This window comes from Gossypium hirsutum, chromosome A08 (genome assembly GCF_007990345.1).
Source record: "Gossypium hirsutum isolate 1008001.06 chromosome A08, Gossypium_hirsutum_v2.1, whole genome shotgun sequence".
In the NCBI taxonomy this organism is placed as follows: domain Eukaryota; kingdom Viridiplantae; phylum Streptophyta; class Magnoliopsida; order Malvales; family Malvaceae; genus Gossypium; species Gossypium hirsutum.
Genome location: NC_053431.1, coordinates 61334761 through 61348102, shown reverse-complemented (window position 1 = coordinate 61348102; position 13342 = coordinate 61334761).

Here is a 13342-nt window from a genome sequence, read left to right as displayed (position 1 = left end):
CCTTAGACATATGCTTGGCCGAATATTCCTATAGCTCATACAAGCCCACATATTTCATTTATTTCATATTTTAGTCCCTCAAAATCTTATTTTTATAATTTAGCCCAAATTACTCAAATTCATCAAAAATTCAAAGACAAAACATGTTAGCCCAACATTCATCTTTCATTTTCTATCAACTACAAAAAACTCAAAATTTCATCAAGGGCTCAACTCAAAATCATCAAAAAATAAGAAATTAAGACATGGGCTTGGTAGTATACAAAGCAATGATTGCAAAAATGTAGAAATTATCGAAAACGGATCAAAACACATACCTCAATCAACAATCAAAGGCCGAAACCCTAAGAGTTCTTTTCTTTCTTTTTTTCTTTGATGAATTCGACTAAATGAACATAAAAATGGCCTAATTTTTATGTTTTGTTTAATAAATCATATATTAATTCATTAATTACCATTTTACCCTTGCATTATAAACATTTAAAACATTAATATAAAGGCCATAATTGTCCACTCAAACTTTCAATGGTCAAATAACCATATAAGGACCTCACGATTAAAGAGACATAGCAATTAAGAACTTTAACAAATAGAATGCAATTTTTACATTTTATGCGATTAGGTCCTTTTATCAAATTAAGCACACAAACGATTAAATTTTCATATGAAACTTTCACACATGTCAATTCACATATTATAATCACAGAAAATAATATTAAACTATTTTTCTGACTCAGATTTTTGGTCCTAAAACCACTATTCTGACTAAGGACTGAACCGGACTGTTACAATTCTCCCCCTTGGGGATTTTCGTCCCCAAAAATCTTACCATTGAACAGATTCGGATATTGTTGTCTCATAGCATTTTCAGGCTCCCACGTGGCCTATTCAACACCGTGTCAATGCCACATCACTTTTGCCAACAAAATTTTCTTATTTCGTAGTTTTTTAATCTAACGAGCCAAAATAAGGATTAGTTCATCATAGGTTAAATCAGACTGAATCTCTATCTCAGATGGAGGAATCACATATGAAGGATCAGATCTGTATCGTCAAAGCATCGATACGTGGAATACATTATGAATCTTTTCTAGCTCAGGTGGCAACAATAATCTATAAGCAACCGGCCCGATATGTTCGATAATCTCATACGACCCGATGAACTTCAGACTCAATTTGCCCTATCTGCCAAATCGGAGTACTTTCTTCCACGGTAAGACTTTCAAAAATACTTTGTCACTGATTTCAAATTCAATATCTTTTTGTTTCAAATCTACATATGATTTCTGATGATTGGAAGTTGTTTTCAAATTATCTCGGATCACTTTTACTTTCTGTTCAGTCTCTTTTATCAAATTAGCCCCGTGAATCTTATTCTCGCTGAGCTCAGTCCAATACAAAGGTGAACGACATTTGTGACCATATAAGGCTTCGTTTGGTGCCATTTTGATGCTCGATTGAAAACTGTTATTATAAGCAAATTCAATCAAAGGCAAATACTGTTCCCACATACCTTCAAACTCAAGAATGCAACATCTCAACATATCTTCAAGAATCTGAATAATCCGCTGGGATTGACCATCTGTTTGCGGGTGAAAAGCAGTACTGAAGTGTAATTTTGTACCCAAATCATCTTGCAATTTCTTCCAAAATCGCGATGTGAATCTCGGATCTTTGTCTAACACAATAGATAATGGCACACCGTGCAATCTCACAATATTGAAAATGTATAACTCAACTAACTTATCAAGCGAGTAATCAGATCGTATCTAAATAAAATGAGAAGATTTCATCAATCGATCAACTACAACCCAGATTGCATCTTTCTTTCTCGGGGATAGGGGCAAACCCGAAACAAAATCCATCGTCACTCTATCCCATTTCCATTCGGGAATCATAATCGGTTGTAACAAACCAAAGCGCACTTGATGTTCAGCTTTAACTTGCTGACAGATTAAGCATTTTGTAACAAATTCAGAGATATCACGCTTCATACCAGGCCACCAATAAAGCTATACATTTTCGTACTACCCAGCTGAAAATCAATCACAAGCTCATAGTCTTTTAGCAATTCTAACCACCTTCTTTGTCGTAGATTTAGATCTTTCTGAGTTATCATATATTTCAAACTCTTATTATCAGAATATACATGACATTTCTCACCAAATAGATAGTAGCGCCAAATTTTCAAAGCAAACACAATCGCAGCTAATTCTAGATCGTCCATCAGATAGCATTTTTTGTGCGGCTTTAACTGTCTCGAAGCATAAGCAATGACTTTTCCTTCCTACATCAAAACACATCCCATACCATTCAATGAAACATCACTATAGATTAAAAATTCTTTACTCGATTCGGGTTGTACTAACAATGGAGTTTCAGTCAATAGGGCTTTCAATTGATCAAAGCTTTTCTGACACTTTTCGGACCATTCAAACTTCACATCTTTCTGAAGCAATTTCGTTAATGGAGTTGCAATAATAGAAAAGCCTTTTACAAACCGTCTATAATAACTGATAAGTCCTAGAAAACTGTGAACTGTGGAGACATTTCTCGGGGGCTTCCAATCCAAAATAGCTAAAATTTTGCTCGGATCAACTCGAATACCTGATGCTGGTACAATATGGCCCAGAAAACAGACTTCTTGTAACTAGAATTCACATTTGCTAAACTTCCCATATAATTGCTTATCACACAAAGTCTGTAATACTATTCTCAAACACTCGGCATGCTCAGATTCATCATGTGAATAAATCAATATGCCATCAATGAATATGACAACAAATTGATCTAAATACAGTCTAAAAATTATGTGCATCAAATCCATAAAGATAGCAGGTGCATTGTTAATCCGAAAGGCATAACTAAGAACTCATAATGGCCGTACCTCGCTCTAAATGCAGTTTTTGGAATGCCTGAGCCTTTTACTCGCAACTGATAATAACCAAATCTCAAATCTATCTTTGAAAATAGGTAGATCTTTTCAACTGATCAAACAAATCATCAATTCGAGGTAGAAGGTATTTATTATTGATAGTCATTTTATTCAACTGACGATAATTAATACACATTCTCATCGTGCCGTCTTTCTTTTTCACAAACAAAACAGGAGAACCCCAAGGTGAGAAACTTGGTCTAGCAAACCCTCTATCGGTCAATTCTTGCAACTGAGACTTTAATTCTTTTAATTCAGTTAGAGCCATTTTATACGAGCTATCAAAATCAGAGTAGTTCCCGATACTAACTCAATGTCAGAATCAACTTCCCGTATTAGAGGTAATCCCAAAAGTTCTTCAAGAAACAGATTAGGGAATTCATAGATAACAGGCACTAATTCAACTCTATTTTCTGACACTTTCGAATCAATCACATAGGCAAAGTAAGCTTCACAACCTTTTCTGTAACACCCCATACCCGGCCTAGAAGTTAGGCCTGAATCTAACATGTCACATTGAAGTGTTGTTTGAAAACTATGTTTTCATTGAAAACCCTTCTTGTTTGAAAACTTGAGTAAAATCCCAGTTACGCTAGTTTATTTTATTAAGTGGTACATTGAAAAGTTATTAACTCTATTCCCAAAATTTCTTTGAAGTTATGGAAGCTAATTTTAAAAGTAACTAATTTACGAATACGTGATATTAAAAACTAAGTTGCGAAACCGTTCCGAGAATGTTGCGGAAACATAGTGTTGTTTAAAAAAAGTTATAAATCGAAGTAAATAAAACCCAAAGTTAAAATCTGGAAAATTTAAGAGGCCTTATTACAAAATTGAAAACCCAAAATGGAATCTAAAACATAAATAGAGTCCAAAGGCAGTCGTGTGGCCATCTCCGAGTCCCTCGCAGCACCGATCCTCCTAATGATGGGGGTTACCTGCACAGTTAATAAACGGGGTGAGTTTATGAAAACTCAATCTGTAATCCCCTTACTAGAGTAGCAGTCAATATACAGAAATAGAAACCAAAATAGTCTGGGCGAAAGCCCTTTTAACAGTAACAGTATAGTGCAATTCAAAGCATACGTGGGCCGAAGCCCACTACTATATCATTTGGGTCATAGCCTGTAACAGAATCAATTAGGCCTAGCCAAAACCAATAACAGAACAAGTGGGCCTAAGCCCAATACAATGACAGATCTCATAAACAAATATGGAACAGTATGAGGATGCATCCCACCCTGATCCAGCCAACACACCACCCATACCAACCCTACACTTAAGTGGTGATAAAATCAACCACCCCAGCCAGCACACCAATGTTAGCACTGGTTACGATACTAACTAAAATCGCAGCAAAGATACTAATATATATGCAATTCTAAGCCTTCAGTAGTGGTATTATCATTGGCACAAAGCCATCAGTAACTATATTATGTTTAGCACATAGCCATCAGCAACAATAATATAATCGGCACACAGCCTTGGGTAAATATGATAGACACAGAGTCATCAATAAGTATGTTAGGCACATAGCCACAGGTAAATACGTTTGGCACATAGTCAAGATGGCACAGAGCCATTTTTAAGTTGGCAGAGAGTCATAATCAGATTACGCAGCTTTAAGCCGTCTGTCGATCCACTGTCATCTTGTGCAACCTGTATGACCTTAACAAATCAATACTGGGTCCACAGTCGTCTGTGTGACCCATGCGACCCTATCAGAATAGGACTTCCTCCATATCAATGTCCCAACCCCATGCAATATGTCGTGTATGTCAAACTCAATCATCACACGTGTATGTAGAATGGCCATACTCAGTAACAATTATTTAAACATATATTAAAAGCATATCAGTCATACAACCATAGTCAAGTCAATTAAAATGCACTCATACATTCATAGTCAAATTAGTCATAGCCCAAGTCAGTCATTTACCCATAAGGGCAAAATGGTCATTTTACTCTTTAAGGCAAAACAGTCATTTTACCCTACAAAGGTATTTCGGTAATCCTACCTTACAGGGGTATTTTGATAATCCTATCTTACAGGGGTATTTCGATAATCCTAACCCACAGGGTTATTTCGATAGTTTCACAAATCAAGGGTATTTCGGTAATTTCACAAATCAGGGGTATTTCAATAATTTTACAATCGGGGATATTTCAGTAATTTTACAAATCAAGGGTATTTTGATAATTTTACAAATTAGGGTATTTCAATAATTTTTACAAATTGGAGGTGTTTCGGTAATTTTACAAGTCGGGGTAATTCGATAATTTCACAACTTAGGGGTATTTTACAACTGAGGGTCCATTGTCGCCTCGAGTGACCTAAGTAACCTAAACAAACATAACTATACAAGTGGGCCTAAGGCCTATTACTCGACCCAAGTGGGCCCACATGCACGTGTGGCCCATTTAGACCAAATTTAGATACGGCTATGTGTACGCCATAGTCCGATTCATTAATAGTCACTTACCGCATATTTTATTCGTGTGGGCCCACGAGCCCCTTTGGCCCACATGGCCCAGTCCGGCCTAACGTGGCCCAGAACGGCCTATGCCATGTACGTGACATGACAAGCCGAACCATATTCCACCTAGCAGCTAATTTGACACAAGCGGGCCCACGAACCCATTGGGCCTATTCGGTCCATTTCGTGGCCCAAGTGGCCCACTACGGCCTAAGCCCACGAATTCGCTCATAGTGGCCTTCCTCGTTGTATGCCCACATTCCGTGAGCTTGGTTCACCACACGCGCGATCGCACGCTCGTGTGGCATCATAAGTCATATTTCTGGCTTTTCGGCATTTTGCCGATATACAGTCATAGCAGAGCAAACAACATACATTTTCAGTTTCTCAACCGATTATCAAAATAAGGCATACAGTTACACACCTCTTCGTGAAGTTGAGGGAACTGCTCACACCTAAAGCCTTGACTAGAAGGAGTGTGGCTAATTACACCTAGATTGGTTAAAGCTGATCACACGTACCCTGACACTTAACTGCACACATAAGAGATTAATAGATAGAACCCATTAAGAAATAGCCTAAAACCCATAAAGATAATATTCAAAGAACTAAGAGTGATCGACCTATACCCAAACCAATAAGGTATCAAAATTACCTTAACTCAATATTGGAAGACTGAGTTCTGATGCTTCGAGAACATTCTATGCCCTTCACACCTCAGTAATACTTGGAACCACGAACATACATTATAACACCCCAAACCCTGCCTAGACGCAATGGCCGAAATCTGACGTGTCACATTGAAGTGTTTTTTGAAAACCATGTTCTTATTGAAAACCCTTCTTACTATTTAAAACCTCTGGCCATTTTAGAACTTGTGAAAACCTCAGTTTTCGTTGGTTTATTAAAATTAATTGTCTTGTAAAGCATTATTACCTTTAAAACTTTATTTGCTTTGGAAGCTTACTTTAAAGTTTTACAGAAACGTGATAATTTGAAAAATAGTTATTGTTTTGGAAAAGAAAATCGTGTTCTACTCCAGCAGTTATAAAATAGTATATAAAATTCCAAATTTAGAACTAGAAATTAAAAGACGCCTTGTTACAACCAGATCAAATATAAGTACTTGTAAATAGATAACTTAAAAGAAAATCAGAAACAATTGCAGTAGTGTGGCCACCTCCAAGTCCCTCGTAGCACCGATCCTCCTAATGCTGGGGATTACCTGTACAGTTAATAAACGGGGTGAGTTTATGAAAACTCAGTGTGTGATCCCCTCCTAAAATAAAACAGTTAGTAAACAGACAGAAACAAAATCAAACTGGGCTTGTGCCCTTTTATAGAATCATGTGGGCCTAAGCCCAACTCAGCGTCAGTACAATTGTAGTGGTCCTAAGCCCGTTACAAAATCACTTGGGTCTCAGCCCTTATCAGAATCAAACCATATGCATAATGCTAAAATGTATGCTAACCCATCCCATCCAACCCTGCACTACCTGCGAGGAATAAATCACTCGCACCATCCCTACACTTACAATGTTAGCACCAGTTGTGGCACTAAGTCAATAGAACAGCTCAAAGCCGTAAACAGGATAGCAGATAGCCGTAAACATCATAGCAACACTGCCAGATAATAGGATGGCTAGAAGCCATAAACAGAATGGCACAATGGCACAAAGCCATCACTAACTGCATTATGTTAGGCATATAGCCATCAACTAGAATAACATAATCGACACACAGCCCTAGGTAAATGTGATCGACACAGAGTCGTCATTAATCATATATTAGCACATAGCCTTAGGCAAATACATTTGGCACACAGCCATAATTAGGTTGGTACAGAGCCATATGTAGGTTGGCGCAAAGCCATAATCAGAATAATTGGCTTTAAGCCATTGGTAGCTGTATCATGTTAGGCACATAGCCATCAGCGACGGTAATATAGTCAGTACACAGCCTCGGGTAAAAATGATCGACACAGAGTCATCAATAATCATATATTGGGCTTAAAAGCCACCGGTGGATCCACGGTCATCAAGTAACCATGGGATCCTTAATCGATGGATCCACAGTCATCAAGTAACCATGCGATCCTCAATCGGTGGATCCACGGTTATCAAGCAACCATGCAATCCTCAATTTCTTCATCCATTTCATAATCCCCACCCATGTGTAGCATAATATTATATGAATGCAGCAAATATGCACATGACATACAAAATCATATAAATCACAATCACAACAGTCCAATCCCAGTCATACATTCTCAGTCAAAATATAGTCAAATCAATCAAATTGTATTATCAGTGAGTCGTATACCCTAGAGGGGGAAAACAGTCTTTTTACCTATTAGGGGTATTTTAGTCATTTCACCCTACAAGGGTGTTTTGGTAAATCTACAAACCAAGGGTATTTCGATAATTTTGCAAACCGATGGTACTTCTATAATTTTTAAAAGTCAAGGGTATTTTTGTAATTTTATAAATCAAGGGTATTTCTGTAATTTTTAAAATAATGGTATTTTGGTAATTTTACAAATTAGGGGTATTTTGGTAATTTTAAAAATTAAGGGTATTTCGATTATTTTACAAGTTGAGGGTATTTCGGTAATTTTACAGGTTAAGGATATTTCAATAATTTCATAAATTAGGGGTATTTTGGTAATTTTACAAACCAGAGGTATTTTGATAATTTTACAAACCATGGGTATTTTGGTAATTTTGCTAATCGAGGGTATTTTAGTAATTTTGTAAACCAAGGGTATTAAGTAATTCTACCCTACAGGGGCATTTCAGTAATTCTATCCTCTAGGGGCATTTCAGTAATTCTATCCTATAGGGGTATTTCAGTAATACTCGCCTACAAATATAAGATTCACATAGTCCAATCCAATATTTACTACACAATCATACAATTTATCTATTTGGGCCCATGGGCCCATTAGGCCCACATGGCCCAAAGCAACCTAAGCCCATGAGAGCACTCATGATGGCCTCAACCATCACGTCAAAGCTCCCACACGTGTGCTCGTACGCTCGTGTGGCTACCATCGTCGTGTGACCGGTATTTCGGCATTCCGGCATTTGCCGTTCTATAGCTAGAGTAGTGCGAAATACACATCTATTGATGAGAACGTGTTGAAGTCCACGATCACTAACATTGGCACATCCGGCATTGAGTCTTAATCACTTTTTCTCTCCCCAACTCATCTTCTTCGCTCTATTTAAAGCCAGCTTCTTACCAATTCCCATGTTAGGTTCCCGATGTGGGATTACTTTCAACCATTAAGAAAATTCCTTATTTTTTTATGACCACTTCAACCACAGAGTTCCATTTCAACTCTACCTCCTACCCAGCTCAAACAGTAAAATAAATACTCTATTATGCATCCCAAGACTTCAACCTCAGACCTCACAGTTACACAACACGCCACTTTACCACTCCACCACAGGCTCTTTCTGTGTCACAAAATATCCTCAATTAATTACAAGGTTTATAGGCCAAAGTCTAGGTTCCTTTAAAAGAAAAACCAAAATAAATTGCAAGAGCCAAGATTTGAACCCAGGCTCCCTAGCAACCTTAATGATGCCACAACCACTAGACCACATGCTTCTTTGTGTCATTATTTACCATAATAATTTAAAAGGCCTTCATCCAAGCACCCAGGGTTTTATTCACTTAAAACCAAAATTTTTGGTAAAACCCAGGTTTGAACCCAAGATTTCTCCAACACTTCTCTAAGCCATTAACCACCAAAGCGGACATTTAATTGTGTCATTTCCTAGTACAATTAAATGCTTATATACAACCTCCTTATGGACCCATACACAAGGCCCAATACTTCTAGGCCCAAATTCGGGGCGTTGCATACATCATGGAAGAAGGGGGTCACCATTCAGCAATCATAGAGAATTAGGAGAAAGTGTATTCAGTATAAAGAAGATAATAGAAGAAGCAAAGTTGACAGATCGCTAAATGGTATACTTACTAATTCGTCAGAACGCTTGTAGGTTGAAACGTTTGATCAATAGAAAAGGGAAAAAAAGAAAGAATGAAGGCAGAGAAAGAGAGGTTGAATTCGGCTCACATTAAGAAAAATAGGAAACATGGAGAAGAGCATAAAGAAAACCTGTAACATCCCGATTTTGGGCTTAGTCGGAATAGTGATTTTGGGACCACAAATCCGATGAGGAAAATTTTATTTTTATTATATTTTTATGGTCTACGATTTCACGGAATGATTTTGTGAAAATTTCGTTTGAAAATTTCGACACTTGGGCACTAAATTTAGAAAAAAGGACTAAATTGTAAAAAGTACAAAAGTTGAGTTTTACATGTTAGAGGTGTCTAATTGTCATAAAATTTTAAATGAGAGGTCTTTAAATGATAATTAAACCATTTTATAACTTTTTGGACAAAAATGGCCTTGGTTGGGTAAAATTTGAAAGAATAGTAAAAAAGGGCATTTTGGTCATTTAAGGATAAAATAAATTAAAAGACAAATTTTAAACCCCCAAATGTGTCCCTTTCTTCTTGCTACAATAGAATGTACCAAGAGCAGCCATGGTTAGGGTTTGGCCAAGCTTTCAAGCTTAATAGTAAGTGATTCCGAGCTCCGTTTTTAATGTTCTATGTATAAATCTTATTGAATAAGATATGCCCTAAAACCACTGGAATAAGATATGTAATTAAATCTTATTGAATCTATTTCATATAAAAGAAACAGAGAAAACAAAAGAATTCTGTATTTTGAGATATTTGTATTTTTGTAAGACTAGTTCAGACTGATTTCGTGATCCCCTATTCTGAATTGTAAAAATCATTCAAAATTGTACAAAAATAGTTAAGGAACATAATTTATATGGTTAGATTCCTTATTGAATTTATTTCATAAGAAAGAAATGAGAACCTCATTTGAATTTGGTAGCAAAAGATAATTAAATTTTAGTGAAGAGTGGTCAAAACTGTCAAAGAGAAAAATAGGGAAGACTTTAAATAATAAAATGTACATGGTCGTTGGACCAAAAATTCTGAAAATTTTATGGTGGAAATATATATGAGTCTAGTTCTTGGGAAAATTTACGGATATTAATTTGGAGTTCTTTAGCTCCAGATATAAATGATTTAATGACTGTGACTCAAGAAAATAACTTAACCAAAACATGTGTAAATGTACAATTGGGATAGTTTTACTATGGAAAGCATGTTAGTAAATTGTTTATTATTTTCATGCGAGCTTACTAAGCGTAAAGCTTACCCCCTCCTTTCCATTTCTTTTAGTGTTGTCAGGTTAACTCGGGGTTGGAGATCGTCGGAGGCAGCATCACAATATCAAGCCAACACCTTGACAGTATAAACACATGTGCTAGAATTATCAAGTCAGTGGCATGTATAGGGACCTAGTTTTATAACATGTGTTATTATAATTTGGCCAAATATATTGGTCTTTAGTGAGCTAATGATTGTGACTTATAAATTTAGCTATTCATGTTATGTCTAATATTGGTGTTGTGGATATGCTTGTTTGCCATGCATGGTTGGTAATACGTTATGTGTTGTTGTAAGAATGCCATGCTTGTGTCTTGATTGTGAATATATAATTACTCAAATATGCCATGTCAATTGCTATGAAAATTTATAAGTGTATATAGGTAATTAAGGGTGACAATTGGCATGGAAAATAGCCTTGAAATTGACCACACGGCCCAATCCACACGGGCGTGTGACTCTTCGAAGCAAGAAAATTAGTTAAGTTGCCCAAAGATTTTCAAAGGTCTTGGTTTAGTCCCGAACCACCCCAATGTATGTTATAGGTTTCGAAGACCTATATAAGGGATGATATGCATGTGTTTGAGATGTTTTAATTTTTAGTGAAAATTTTGTGGCCGGGTTTTGCATGTTGTGAATGTTTAAGTCCGATAACACCTCGAACCCTGTCCTGACGTTGGATACGGGTGAGGGGTGTTTCAAAACCAATGGGAAGAAATCAGTTTAGGTAAAGGAAGAAAAAGAAGAAGAATTGACGAAAAGAAAGACAATTCAACTAGGCAAGAATAAAGTAACGAGAAGAGCAATATTGAGAACAAGGAGGAAAGGAAATCGATACCTTATGACTTGGATTTTGGCAAAGTGACCAATAGAAATTTGAAGATTACTAACCAGAGAAGGAGAAAGACCCGAATGGTCAAAACACAAAACACACAATAACTAGAATGACAAAACGCCAAAAGAAATGCCCCTGAAACAAAATGGAAAACTACTTAATGACCTATACTAGTTCGATACCCCAACACCCCTAAATTTTTGAAAATTGCACCATAATGGACCCTTAGCCGAATTTGCCTAAACAAACTCCCCCAATCGGCTCCAACTTCTCCCATTTCAAAATCCTTTAAAAACTCCACCAATCCCTCCACTGATTTTCTCCTTGATTTACTCCAAATCCCTATTCAAATTCTTATGACCAATTCAACCACAGAGTTCCAGTCTAGTTCCAACACCTCCCCAGCTCAAACAACAAAATAAACATACAATTGCGTATGCCATGCCTCGAATTTTAGACTCCTTTCCATACATGTAGGGCCACCTTGCCACTATATCCCTTCTCTCTTTTTGTCATAAAACAAACACTAATTGTTATAAGTCTTATAAGCTAACATCCAGGTTCACTTAAGAGACCAAAAATTAAAATTTTTGCAAACACCCAGACTTGAACCCAAGCTTCTCAAGCACTCCCAAATATGCCCAAATACTTAGCCACTAAAGCTACACATAATTTGTGATATTTATCACACACTTAAAGTTTTATGCTTTCCCACACTCAAGGCCCATTCCTTCTAGGCACAAATTCGGGGCGTTACATTTTCTCACAATATCAGAGCTCTCATTGACGAAATCACAGCCGGTAACCCAATTAAATCACTAGATTCAATTCAAACTATTTCATCATTCTTGTATCTCAAAATAATAGTTTTCTGTTTGCAATTCAAAACAGCATCAGGCAAAGTTAACCAATCCATACCGAAAATTATATCAAACTCATCAGAGGGTAATAACATCAGATCAGCTGAAAAACAAATGTCTCAAAATATTAATGGACAATTCTTGTAGACTTTGTCAACCAAAACATATTTGCCTAGGGGTTCGATACTCTAATCACAAATTTAGTAGACTCTACAGGAAAAGTCTTACTGGATACTAAATTCATGCATATATACGAATGTGTTAATCTAGGATCTCATAAAATGTAAAAATACCAATTATAACATCTGGAGATGAAACTTCCTCATGAGCTCGAATGGTGTAGGCTCTGGTAGGTACACGAGCCTCGGATCGAATAGCAGTATCTTTAGTTCCCTTCTGGCTACCACTCACATTACCCGTATTTTTGGGAGGTCTACCACAAGATGCATTGCCACTTGGCCTTGAATTTTGTGTAATTTCTTGCTCGACAGACTCAGGGCAATCACGGATAAAATGGTCTAATGATCGACATTTGAAACAAACCTGATCATACAGTCTACAATTGCCGGGATGTCTTTTACCATAGTGTTTACACTCGAGTCGATCAGATCTAACATTTTCAACACTAGCAATGGAAGTAGCTGGAGCTTTGAAACTCGAATGCGATCTAGCACGATCTCTACTCGAATGTCCCACATTAGCCTTTGAACAGCTAAAATCATCTCGAAACTTCTTTGACATAGACTGAAATGATTTACTTGTAGATCCCTTTCTCACTTCTCTAGCTTCAGAATCAAGTTTTCTTTTACCTTTCCCGAGCTCTTCAGCTTTATATGCTCATTCAACAAGCACAAAAAATTCTTTTATTTCTAAAATCCCGACTAACAATTTGATGTCTTCATTCAAGCCATCTTCGAATCTCTTACACATGATTGCTTCGGTTGAAACACATTCTCTTGCATAC